General features: G+C 33.6%; 1 long non-coding RNA gene across 1 annotated transcript; it reads right to left on the reverse strand.

The window, feature by feature from the left end:
• Positions 1 to 1,915: 1,915 nt before the first annotated feature.
• On the reverse strand, positions 1,916 to 10,805 carry LOC148293615 (uncharacterized). The gene is made up of 2 exons (XR_015836608.1): positions 8,053 to 10,805; positions 1,916 to 7,575 (listed from the first exon to the last, which is right to left on the reverse strand). It is a non-coding gene; the product is annotated as an uncharacterized LOC148293615 (long non-coding RNA).
• Positions 10,806 to 12,088: the final 1,283 nt, after the last annotated feature.

Genomic DNA, 12,088 nt, shown 5'->3' on the forward strand with positions numbered 1-12,088 from the left:
TTAGAACACCATAAGATTATACAGCGGAGAGGATCAAGACATCCAAAACCCAACGTAAAAGCCAGGAAGGAACAACATGATTTAACAAAGATTCACTCTTGAAACAATCACGATGAAACAAAAAGAAAAAAGAACACTACTGCCCAAAAACAAAAAATAGATCCTCCCAAATTGAGAAAAAATCTAGTCAAAGAAAAAAAGGCATCACAATAAAGCGTGCTCATCAACAACAACAAACAAGCAAACTTGGCCATATATGGGTTGCTATTGCTAAGGGCTTTTTTCATCAAGAATTCTAATTAAGGAATAAAATAATAATGTAGGATAAGGAATGTCCAAAAAAAGGGAAATCATTTTGTATTCTTTCCTTTTGGCTCACCACGATTAACTCCAAATCTGTGTTTTGGGGAGAGAAAAAATCTCATGGTGACGTGGATGTCCAAGATTTTCTCTTAAATGCGGGTAAATGCAAAGACTTGAGATCTGTAACATATGAGATTTGAATGAATACATACATTGAATCAATTAAAATATGCATGTGGATGGCTTTCTTTCCAAACATGGACAAACTTGGATGCATTTTTAGTATAATATCCAAGAATTAAACCATAAAATGAACTACATTTCTAGGTTTGAAATCTCACGTTCCAAAAGGAGAGTTCGACCTAGTTACCTCGAATTTTAAGCATTAAGGACAGTTCCCTTTTAACAAAGAGGGAAGTTGGTAGGATCATCCACATTTGGGCCCTAAGGCCATCTCCAACAATGGAGGGCTAAATATAGCCCACCCATAAAATTTAGTCCATCATTTACAATTTTTTATTTTGGGTGAAAAAAGGGGGGTTAACACCCCAAAAGCAAACTAAACAGACTCAGAACAAATCAAACAGGTTCGAGACACCCCTAACACATCATCAGCTAACAAGGAACCTACCCAACTAGGAGCAACATCATAAATACAGAAGCCCAGATCTCGATTGAAGCTCCCATTAGCCAAGCAATTTGCCATCATTTAGGGCTCGTTTGGTACACAAGACTGTCTTGGCATGGACTATGCTTAGGGGCTATCTTGGCTTGGCTTGGCTTGGCTTGGCTTGGTCTAAGTTGGATAACACTTATCCTGCGTTTGGTGTATGCTTGGACTAGGACTAGATTTTTTTTAGTTTTTCAAAACTATCTATGTATATGTATATATGTATAAATACATATATTATGTATGTGTACACATGTATTTTATAATATATGTGACATTTATGTGTATATACATGTATATATGTATATTATAAATAATATAGATATATGTATGTATATATATATGTACACATACATGTATATACATGTATATATATTATATTATAAAATACATATATATATATATATATATATATGTATTATACCCATGTATATATGTATATTATATATATATATATATATATACATACATTATACATATATAATATATGTGTATATAGGTGTATATATGTATATTATAATATATACATGGGTATAATACATACATATATATATGTATTTTATAATATATATATACATGTATATACATGTATATATGTATATTACAATATATATAATACATATATAATGTATATGTGTATATATGTATACTATAATACATACATGGGTATAATATATATACACATATATGTATATATACGTATATATATATATATGTATTTGTTGTGCCTCAAAAGAGGTTTCTTTTAAAAGTTATAAACTCGCAAGCGCACGAATCGAATATAGCATAAGCGTGTAAGAGCGAGATCGTACCCAAGGGATTGCGTGTAAAGATAGAAAACCAATTATACCCAAGTTAATTTCATTGCCAACCTAGTTGATTCAAATGGTGATTTGTTTGTTGATAAAGAAAATTAAATAAAGCATAAAACAAATATGGAAATGACAATAAACTGAAATTAAGATTTAAACTTATAAGAAAAATAACTAAGGTATTGGAATCCACACCATCATTCCATAAGATCCTAATTATTTATCTTTCAATTCCCATGGAGTAGCAATCTAGAAATCAATCTACTGCTTTCTCAAGATTTATCAATTAAGCTTGTAATTTATATCATAAGTAAATTCTCCTTCCCTTCATAAGTACAAATTCTAAGCATAAAATGTAAACAAAATTATTTAACTACAAAGGATCAAAGTTTCCTAAGCATCCTATGTGAAAAAGTTTATTTGAATAACAAAATATCAAAGAAATTTGTAAACTAAAAATATAAACCAAGGATGAATTAATAGATTAATCCAAACTCTTAACTACCACAAATACATGTTATATGTCACAATACATGATAGAAGTGGTGAAAAGAAGATTAATCTATTAATCATGTGAAGTGAAAATTATAATCATTGAACACCACAATATTTGAGAATTGAAAATAAAAACTAGAATTCTATTTAATAATGGTGTTTCATCCAACCTTAGTTAAGTAATTTAAATAGACATAATTAATATTTAAAACAAAACAAAGAAACTAAAATACATAATTTACATGAGAACTAGGAAAGGAAGAACAAGTTTAAAAGAGTTATTAGCTCTTGGTTCTTTCCTTTCCATCATTGTTCTCTTTCTTCCTCACTCTCTCTCTCTTTCTCTCTTCCTTTCTTTCCTTCCTTCTGCCGTGTATCACTCTTGAAATTATCCTTCCCACCCTCTTGAGTTGCTGCCTATTTATAGAAGCATGAAGTCCCTTTCATTCCAGCTGCATGTGCAAGCTGTCTTCTAGAACCTGTCTTGGTGTGTGACAGCCTGTGGATTGAGTTTTTATCCAATTGCTCCAAGTTTTGGATATGTGTTAGTCGACATCTTAATGAACAAATTTCATGAAGGATATTTATTCATTTGAGCATGGGAGAATTCGGTTTTCAGGCCTGCAAATGGACTGTACAGCATGAGCTGTAAAAGGCAAAGTTCTAGAACCCGTCTTGGTGTGTGACAGCCTGTGGATTGAGTGTTTATCCAATTGCTCCAATTTTTGGATATGTGTTAGTCGACATCTTAATGAACAAATTTCATGAAGGATATTTATTCATTTGAGCATGGGAGAATTCTGTTTTCAGGCCTGCAAATGGACTGTACAGCATGAGCTGTAAAAGGCAAAGTCATCAAATCCAACTTGAGTTCTTCTCTCTTTTTGCAACACATTGCCTATTTCTCCTCCTTCTCATGCCATTGGTGGAAGACAATTAATATCTACAAACAACCACTCATTAAATACAAAAACAAAGATTGGAAATCACCAATACAAATACTCTAATAGATTTACATAATACAAAAGAAAATACTAACAAATATAAATTTAAGGATAAAACTTGTATTAATTTTGTGCTCATCAAATACCCCCAAACCTATATTTTGCTAGTCCTCGAGCAAAAGAAAATAAAAACTAAGTAGAAAAGAAAACTAAGCCACTTTCGCAGGGATCTCGATTGCATTTAGCATATGCAACAAGCCTTTAAACCTCTAGGCATCCCTAGTAGGAGGAGTTGTGTCTCCTGAGGGTTTAACAGATACGATACCCACAAACGTTTTACTGACTCTGTAAAACAAAGTAATTAGAAAACTTAAAAGAAAGAAAAAAAAAACAAAAACAAAAACAAAAACAAAAACAAATTCAAAATAAAAACAAAAATAAAAACTCAAAACAATCTTTCCGCACATTTTCTGAAAAGAAATGACTCATGCACATGACTTAAACGTTTTAACAAAGAAAGCTCAGTTTTAGACATTATTTACAAGGTGGCAATGTTCAAAACACAATATGCTTAAAGTGTAGTAGTGTGATGGCCAAATTCAACTCATTCTCTAATTTCAGTTTTTACAAAACTTCAAAAATCATACCAAGCACAAATGTAACTTCAAATCTCACCAAAGTTGTCCTCTCACAAATGAATCACTCGGAAGAGGGTTACAATGCATCACTCAATAATAAATATGATAATAGAGTTAAACCATAAGGGACTTAACTCATAATAGAAGGATGGAAAATATGCATGACTATGATCTCAAGAAGGATGCCAAACACTTAAAAGTTAAAAATGTGTGCAATTGAACCACATGACATTTAGGATCAATTTAGGTCTTTACCATGGGTTGTAATGGGGCTAAGGGTGTAAGGTGAGTGAGAAATGAAGGATATGGATACAACAAAGTTCAAGGAACTCACAATGTAAGAGCATATAACAGTTGATTACAAGACTTTGAATCCTCACGCTTAAGATTTTTTTATTTTATTTTACGTGATCATTTAGACCACAAAGCTTTATGCCTCCATTTATTTTGATTCACACTCCTTTCTTCTATTTGAACAACCATCAATTTATTTTTTGAAGCCAATAAAGAAACTTGGACTCGAAATCTGAATCCAATGTCACTTAACCACAACTTTTCTCTTTTCTTTCACTCTTTGAGTGAAGTTCTTCTTCTTTTCTTTTTTTTCTTTTTTTTAAAAAAAAAAAAAAAATGTAATATCTCTTCCCAAACTTAGCATAAAAAACACATCCAAACTAAAGCTCATGAGTTCCTTAGAAAGGTAAATTCTTGTTTTTCAGGCTAATGCTAAGACTAATAATTGGTTAAATGAAAGAAAAGGCTTACATGTAGGCTCAAAGTGGTTACAATGGAAAATCATGCTTAAGCATGCATACGGTTAGTTTGAAAGGCACAAACGGTTCAAAGAGGGCCTTAATATCATTTCTCAAATGTCACGTAATCAAATTGCACAAGAATGAATGTTTTTTTTTTTAAGTGCTCAACCAAGTCAATGAATAATGAGATCAAACAACAACTTGGATGACAAGAAAATAAGAATATGTGTATAACACTCATGAAATGAAGCACAAGGCTCAAAGCTCACATTATATGGTTATACAAGTCTAATTCATGCTTGATACAATTCTTTGGATCATGCAAGTCCCTTAACTAGAGAATTATGAAACAAATGGCAAGTGCATAGAGTGGTTCAAACATATCATGCTAGAACGATGCCATTCAGTGAATACGTGAATAATAATTTTTTTTTATATAGACATTTTCAATCAAGTCATGTAAACATTCATCACAATCTCATCTTATGTGTCCGGAAAGTGACTTGAAAACAAAATGACTCAAAACTGAAAAGAAAACAAACTAAAAGAAAGCAAGAAATTAAGTGAAACGAAAATAAGACTTGCTATCCCTTCCCAAACTTAGAAATAAACATTGTCCTCAATGTTGAAAAATTTAGGCATCAGCAAAGTTATAACAAGAAATGAAAGGGATTTAAAGTAATTAAATAAAAGAACAAACAAGAATTAAAACTACAACTCAGTTGCAAAAACAAAACAAAATCAAACGGAACAAAACTAAACTAAATACAACAGTAAGCCCTAACAACAGTTCTACGCACGCAGAAATCCAGCCCATGAGGACGTTCAAATCAATTGAAAACCCAACCCAAACGAAAGCCCAAACACTTCTTTTATTATTATTATTATTATTAAAAATTAAAGAAAACAAAGAAGCGTTGTCAGAAGCGCAAGGAACGAGATTTCTGAAAAGAGAGAAGAGGGGCCGGATGTCTCGTTTACTGATAGGTCACGGGCCAAAAGAGGTGAGGGACATGTCAGCGTGCAGAGGCCGCTTTTACATCCCCCAAGCCAGAATTATTGGCTTCGTAGGAAGGCGCGGCGACTTTTTATTTCTTGAAAGCGCTGAAAGGCAGAAATGCAGTTAAGAGGGTTGGGGGACGGGTGCGGCAGATGGAGATAAGCCGTAGGGGTGCGCGAAACTCAGAAGCGCAGCGGCTAGGGTTTAGAAAAAATTAAGTCTATAAAAGGCAGAGAAAAAATGAAAAACACAAACTCCTAAACAAACAAAAGAGAAAAGAAAGAAGAAAAGAGAGTGAAAAATCAAAATGGCCTCTTCCTATCCATTTTCGTTGGATCTTAACTTAGCTCCACCGACTCAAACATGGGGCCAAGCAGTGGCACCAGTATGGGTGCCCTATTTTGCCTCCGCACGAGGGCCTGTAACAGTAAATGACTCAATACTCCTGGACAACGATGTTGCCATTGGAGTTGCGAGAAATCTAGTGACTCCTAAAGATATACGTGTGCTGGGCACAAGGGACGACAATCGGGTCGTGAGCGACGCCCTGGCACTAAGCGTGCAGAGTACAACATGTGTCGCAAGTTTGGGTCATCGCCTACTTGCGAAGTCCCATGAGGTAGAGGTGCTGAAAGGTCAGTTGGCGGCGGAGCGAAGTATAGTTGAAGATTGTCAGAGTGTTATAAAAAGCTTGAAAAGGGAGAGGTCAAGGATAGTGGAGGTGAATCGACACCAGCTAGAAGTATTGCGGGACGAGAATAAAAACCTATCAAAGATGGTAGAGTTGTACTCTCGAGACATGCGAAAGCAGCTGGAGGACCTAGACCGACCAGGGAAACGCAAGCAATCAGATCGTGAGAGAAGTTTTGCTGAAGCGAAGATTGCGATCTTTGGGAGCTCAAGTGATGAGCCCCAAGAGGCTGTGCGTGAAGACCCTGGAGAGGACATCCAGAGGGCCAAACTCAAAGCTCCTATGGTCGAGACACCGAGCACTGTGAAAAAATAATTTCTAATGTATTATTGGTGTGCCTGTTTGTTTCGCCCTTCCCCTGTATTTTTCATTTTCATTTTGTTTCACTCTTTTTTTTTTTTCCAGAAATAAAAGAAATTAAGTTGCAAAAGAAAGAGTAGCACACTTCCCAAACAAAACAAAGATGACAGCCGAAAGGGAAAACACACTTCCCAAACTTAAAATAAAACAAAGCAAAACACAAAGCACCAAAAAAAATGAAAGTAACGGGCAAAAACATAAAACACCAGAAAACACGGAGGTAAAAAGAAAAGTAAAGTGAAAGTAGAAATGCTCCCTTCTAAATGCATGTGACCGCAAAATCCTCGTGAAGCGTAGGGATCCGAGAAAAAAGGGCAACGGCTGGATAGCAATTTGGAGATCCGAAGTGGATGTCGGCTCCCTCATCAGTAGATGTCTATTTAAACCGTGCATTGGTTAAGTGTTGGAGTACCCTTCATTTCTTCCTGCAAATTCAAGAAAAACCATCAAATAATTCAGAAACAAAACAATGGCATCCTCATGCGCTCACCTTGATGATCTCAACCTTGAATTGTCCCTTGCACCTCCGAATGCCCAGATAAGGGCTCCTCCAAACCCTGTCTTCCCAAACTCTACATATCATCACGGCACGGCCTCAAACTTTGCTGAGGCAATACCGAACTTTGCTAAGGCAAGGCCGAACAGAGCAGTGCTGCTGGGAGGCATGATTGGCAGCAAGCTCACACCGGCAGATCATTGGCATATAGCACACAGGTCTGACAATGTGGCAGTGGATGAGTCCCACACTTTTACCGCGCTCCAAGCGGTCTCGGCCACAAATCTGGGCTTGCGCCTACTGGCGAGGACGCGAGAGTGTGGAGCTTTGAGCGATGAGGTGGCTTCTTTGAAAGCTCTGGTGGCGGATTTGCAGAAACGGCTCTACTTGGCCAACCAGAATGTAGAAGCACTGCAGAAGAGAAATAATGATCATGTCGAACTTTTGCAGGTTCTACAAGTAAGAGCAAGTAGAGGCAATTAGCATGATGCCTCAGGTGGCTCATAATCTGGAAACAAACATGTGATTGAGAAATTTATGTATGCATTTTCACTTTTGTGTATGTAATCACATGTTTATGAAATGAATAAGTTTTTGAGCCAAATTTCTGTGTGTGCAATCATGAAGCAATCTACTTCCCAAACTTAACAACAAATTAAATACATAAACAAGTAAAAGAAAGCAAGAATTACAGTAATAAAAGCAAAGAGAAACAAGAAATTCGGAATTACCTTAAAAAAAAAAAATAAATAAATAAATAAAAACAAAACAAAACAAAACTTCTAAACCTTACCCCCAAACCTAAATCAAACATTGCCCTTAATGTTTCAAAATAAAAGCATAGCAAATGCATGGAATAAGAGGGTAAATGATATAGAAAGACAATACCTGGAAAATATGCGTGCCAATCCCTTGGTATTTATCCATTGCAGAATAAAAGACAAAAATAAAAAATAAAAAATAAATAAAAAATAAAAAATCCAAGCAAAAAAAAGAAATAAAGACCAAAATGAAATAAAACACACAAAAAGAAAACTAAAATCTATACAAATACAAAATAAACAGTCATAAAAAATACAAAAATAACCACACAAAGAAATAAGCAAAAATTATATTGTTTTTATTTTTTTATTTTTTTTATTTTACACTTTGTAAAAAATAATAATAATAATAATAATAATAATAACAATAACTTATTTTAAAAACACAAATATACAAGCAACTCACGGATGACCAGTTAAGGGCCTCAGAAAACACAGCCAGGGGATCCGGGAAGGTTGGAGGGGTCACAATGGTCCCGCTTAAAACCCAAACTTCTTAGACACCGAAGGTGTCGCCTATAGAACTCCTAGACACTGTATTGACGAAGACACTCACTGAAGTTACCAAAAGTCAGCTCATATGAAAAAAAATTTATTTTTTTTATTTTAAAAAATTTGTTTAAAAAAAAAAATTAATAATAAAAATAAAAATAATAATAATAATAATAAATAATAATAACAATAACAAAACAAGAAAAGAGAAAAGATTGGAATGATCCCCCTTGAAGCGATTAGGTCGAGCATGGATGCATTTGGAGGTCGCGACTTCTCCTACTACTCCACACTTCTCCTCCTTATGATTAGAGTTGTCTTCTTTTCCTTTTTTATTGATACCTGTACAAACAAGCACATAAAGTTCAAGCAATAAGCACACAAATTGACATAAAGAAAAAGAAATGAACTTTCTTAAAATAAAATAAAATAAAATATAAAACTTCTTCCAAGTCCAAAGTTGCACCAAAAGAAGCTTTAACGATATAACTGAAACAAAGAAATGAAAAATTAATACACAATGATATTACAATATGAACAAGAGAATTAACAAAATCAAAATTATTTTTTTTTCAATTTTTTTTTTTTTGTAATATTTTTTTATAAAAGGTTAATACATATTACAATAGAAACAAGATAATTGACAAAATCTAAATTTTTTTTTTTATGTTTTATAATTTCGTTTTTTTTTCTTTTTTAAAAGTTTTATATATATTACAAAACTAAATTATAACTAGTGGAAGAATTTAATTAACCAAAATATGATTAGTTTTCCGTTGCAATCCCCGGCAACGGCGCCAAAAACTTGTTGTGCCTCAAAAGAGGTTTCTTTTAAAAGTTATAAACTCGCAAGCGCACGAATCGAATATAGCATAAGCGTGTAAGAGCGAGATCGTACCCAAGGGATTGCGTGTAAAGATAGAAAACCAATTATACCCAAGTTAATTTCATTGCCAACCTAGTTGATTCAAATGGTGATTTGTTTGTTGATAAAGAAAATTAAATAAAGCATAAAACAAATATGGAAATGACAATAAACTGAAATTAAGATTTAAACTTATAAGAAAAATAACTAAGGTATTGGAATCCACACCATCATTCCATAAGATCCTAATTATTTATCTTTCAATTCCCATGGAGTAGCAATCTAGAAATCAATCTACTGCTTTCTCAAGATTTATCAATTAAGCTTGTAATTTATATCATAAGTAAATTCTCCTTCCCTTCATAAGTACAAATTCTAAGCATAAAATGTAAACAAAATTATTTAACTACAAAGGATCAAAGTTTCCTAAGCATCCTATGTGAAAAAGTTTATTTGAATAACAAAATATCAAAGAAATTTGTAAACTAAAAATATAAACCAAGGATGAATTAATAGATTAATCCAAACTCTTAACTACCACAAATACATGTTATATGTCACAATACATGATAGAAGTGGTGAAAAGAAGATTAATCTATTAATCATGTGAAGTGAAAATTATAATCATTGAACACCACAATATTTGAGAATTGAAAATAAAAACTAGAATTCTATTTAATAATGGTGTTTCATCCAACCTTAGTTAAGTAATTTAAATAGACATAATTAATATTTAAAACAAAACAAAGAAACTAAAATACATAATTTACATGAGAACTAGGAAAGGAAGAACAAGTTTAAAAGAGTTATTAGCTCTTGGTTCTTTCCTTTCCATCATTGTTCTCTTTCTTCCTCACTCTCTCTCTCTTTCTCTCTTCCTTTCTTTCCTTCCTTCTGCCGTGTATCACTCTTGAAATTATCCTTCCCACCCTCTTGAGTTGCTGCCTATTTATAGAAGCATGAAGTCCCTTTCATTCCAGCTGCATGTGCAAGCTGTCTTCTAGAACCTGTCTTGGTGTGTGACAGCCTGTGGATTGAGTTTTTATCCAATTGCTCCAAGTTTTGGATATGTGTTAGTCGACATCTTAATGAACAAATTTCATGAAGGATATTTATTCATTTGAGCATGGGAGAATTCGGTTTTCAGGCCTGCAAATGGACTGTACAGCATGAGCTGTAAAAGGCAAAGTTCTAGAACCCGTCTTGGTGTGTGACAGCCTGTGGATTGAGTGTTTATCCAATTGCTCCAATTTTTGGATATGTGTTAGTCGACATCTTAATGAACAAATTTCATGAAGGATATTTATTCATTTGAGCATGGGAGAATTCTGTTTTCAGGCCTGCAAATGGACTGTACAGCATGAGCTGTAAAAGGCAAAGTCATCAAATCCAACTTGAGTTCTTCTCTCTTTTTGCAACACATTGCCTATTTCTCCTCCTTCTCATGCCATTGGTGGAAGACAATTAATTTCTTCTCTCTTTTTGCAACATATTATAATAATAATATACATGTATATATGTATATGGGTATTATATATGTATATATGTGTATGTATATATATACACATATATGTACATATATACATATATTATAAATTTATGTGTATATACATGTATATATGTATATTATAGTATATGTGTAAGTAAGTTTAATAATAATAATATATGTTATTAATTTTACAATATAATATATGCATTTTATACATTGGTGAGCATTGAGACTAGCTAATCCTCCCCTTCCACATGGGATTCTAGTCCCCTCCTAAGGAGGTGTTTTTGGTGGGCCCGGTATTAGCAATCCCATCTAAGACTAGGATTAGATAAAACAAACATGGTACTAAATTTAGTCCAAGCCAGTCCAAGCCAATCCCGTGTACCAAATGAGCTCTTATAGTTTTTTAAGGAATAATGCTGGACTATATTTTTACCGTTTCCAATGCATGGCTAAATCATAGCCCCCTCAATATTTTATTAGTTTTTAGTGTATTATTTAAATATATTGGATAATTGAATTAAAGTACTATTTTAGAAGAGAAAAATATTTTTGGATAGGATATGATTCATTTAAAAACAACAACAGCCCACCCAAGAAACTAAAACATTAATTTAAAAACAACAACACATTAATTTAAGGATTTTTAGCCGTTTTACCCCCTGAACTATTACCCTTTTCGAACTTACCCCTCTCAATTATTTCATCTGCCGATTTAGTCCTTAAACTCATTAAAAATAGCCAATATAGCAGTTGCCGTTAGTTTTTTGAAAATTTCATCCATATTTCCATCTAAATAAGCATGTGCCCATCACATCTTGCCGCACTTATTTTTTGCTAGATAGATACTTCCACCATCGTATAAAATCTTGAACCGAGAACAAAATCTGTAACATATCTAAGGAAAACATGGTTTTTAATCATCTACCTACACATAAAAGCGAACAAATGGAACAAAAGAACAACCCTGACAAATAACAATTGAGTAATTTGCAACAAACTCCGCCATATACAATGTAGAACCACATTTAGAGAACATTAGCAATGTTAGAGAGTGAGTTTTGGGAGAATGATTTGATTGAGAACATTAGCAATGTTATCAATGTTAGATATGGTGGTACGAGAATGTTGAGCTGCGTTGAGTTGCAGAGGCAAATAACACCATCTCTCACTTTCCCTCCGACCAAACATCCTCTTCAACCTCTTTCACACAAACCACAAACCCACACCAAGCAAACAAACAACACATCCTAG

The sequence above is a fragment of the Prunus avium genome, chromosome 6 (genome assembly GCF_965620075.1).
Source record: "Prunus avium chromosome 6, drPruAviu1.hap1.1, whole genome shotgun sequence".
In the NCBI taxonomy this organism is placed as follows: domain Eukaryota; kingdom Viridiplantae; phylum Streptophyta; class Magnoliopsida; order Rosales; family Rosaceae; genus Prunus; species Prunus avium.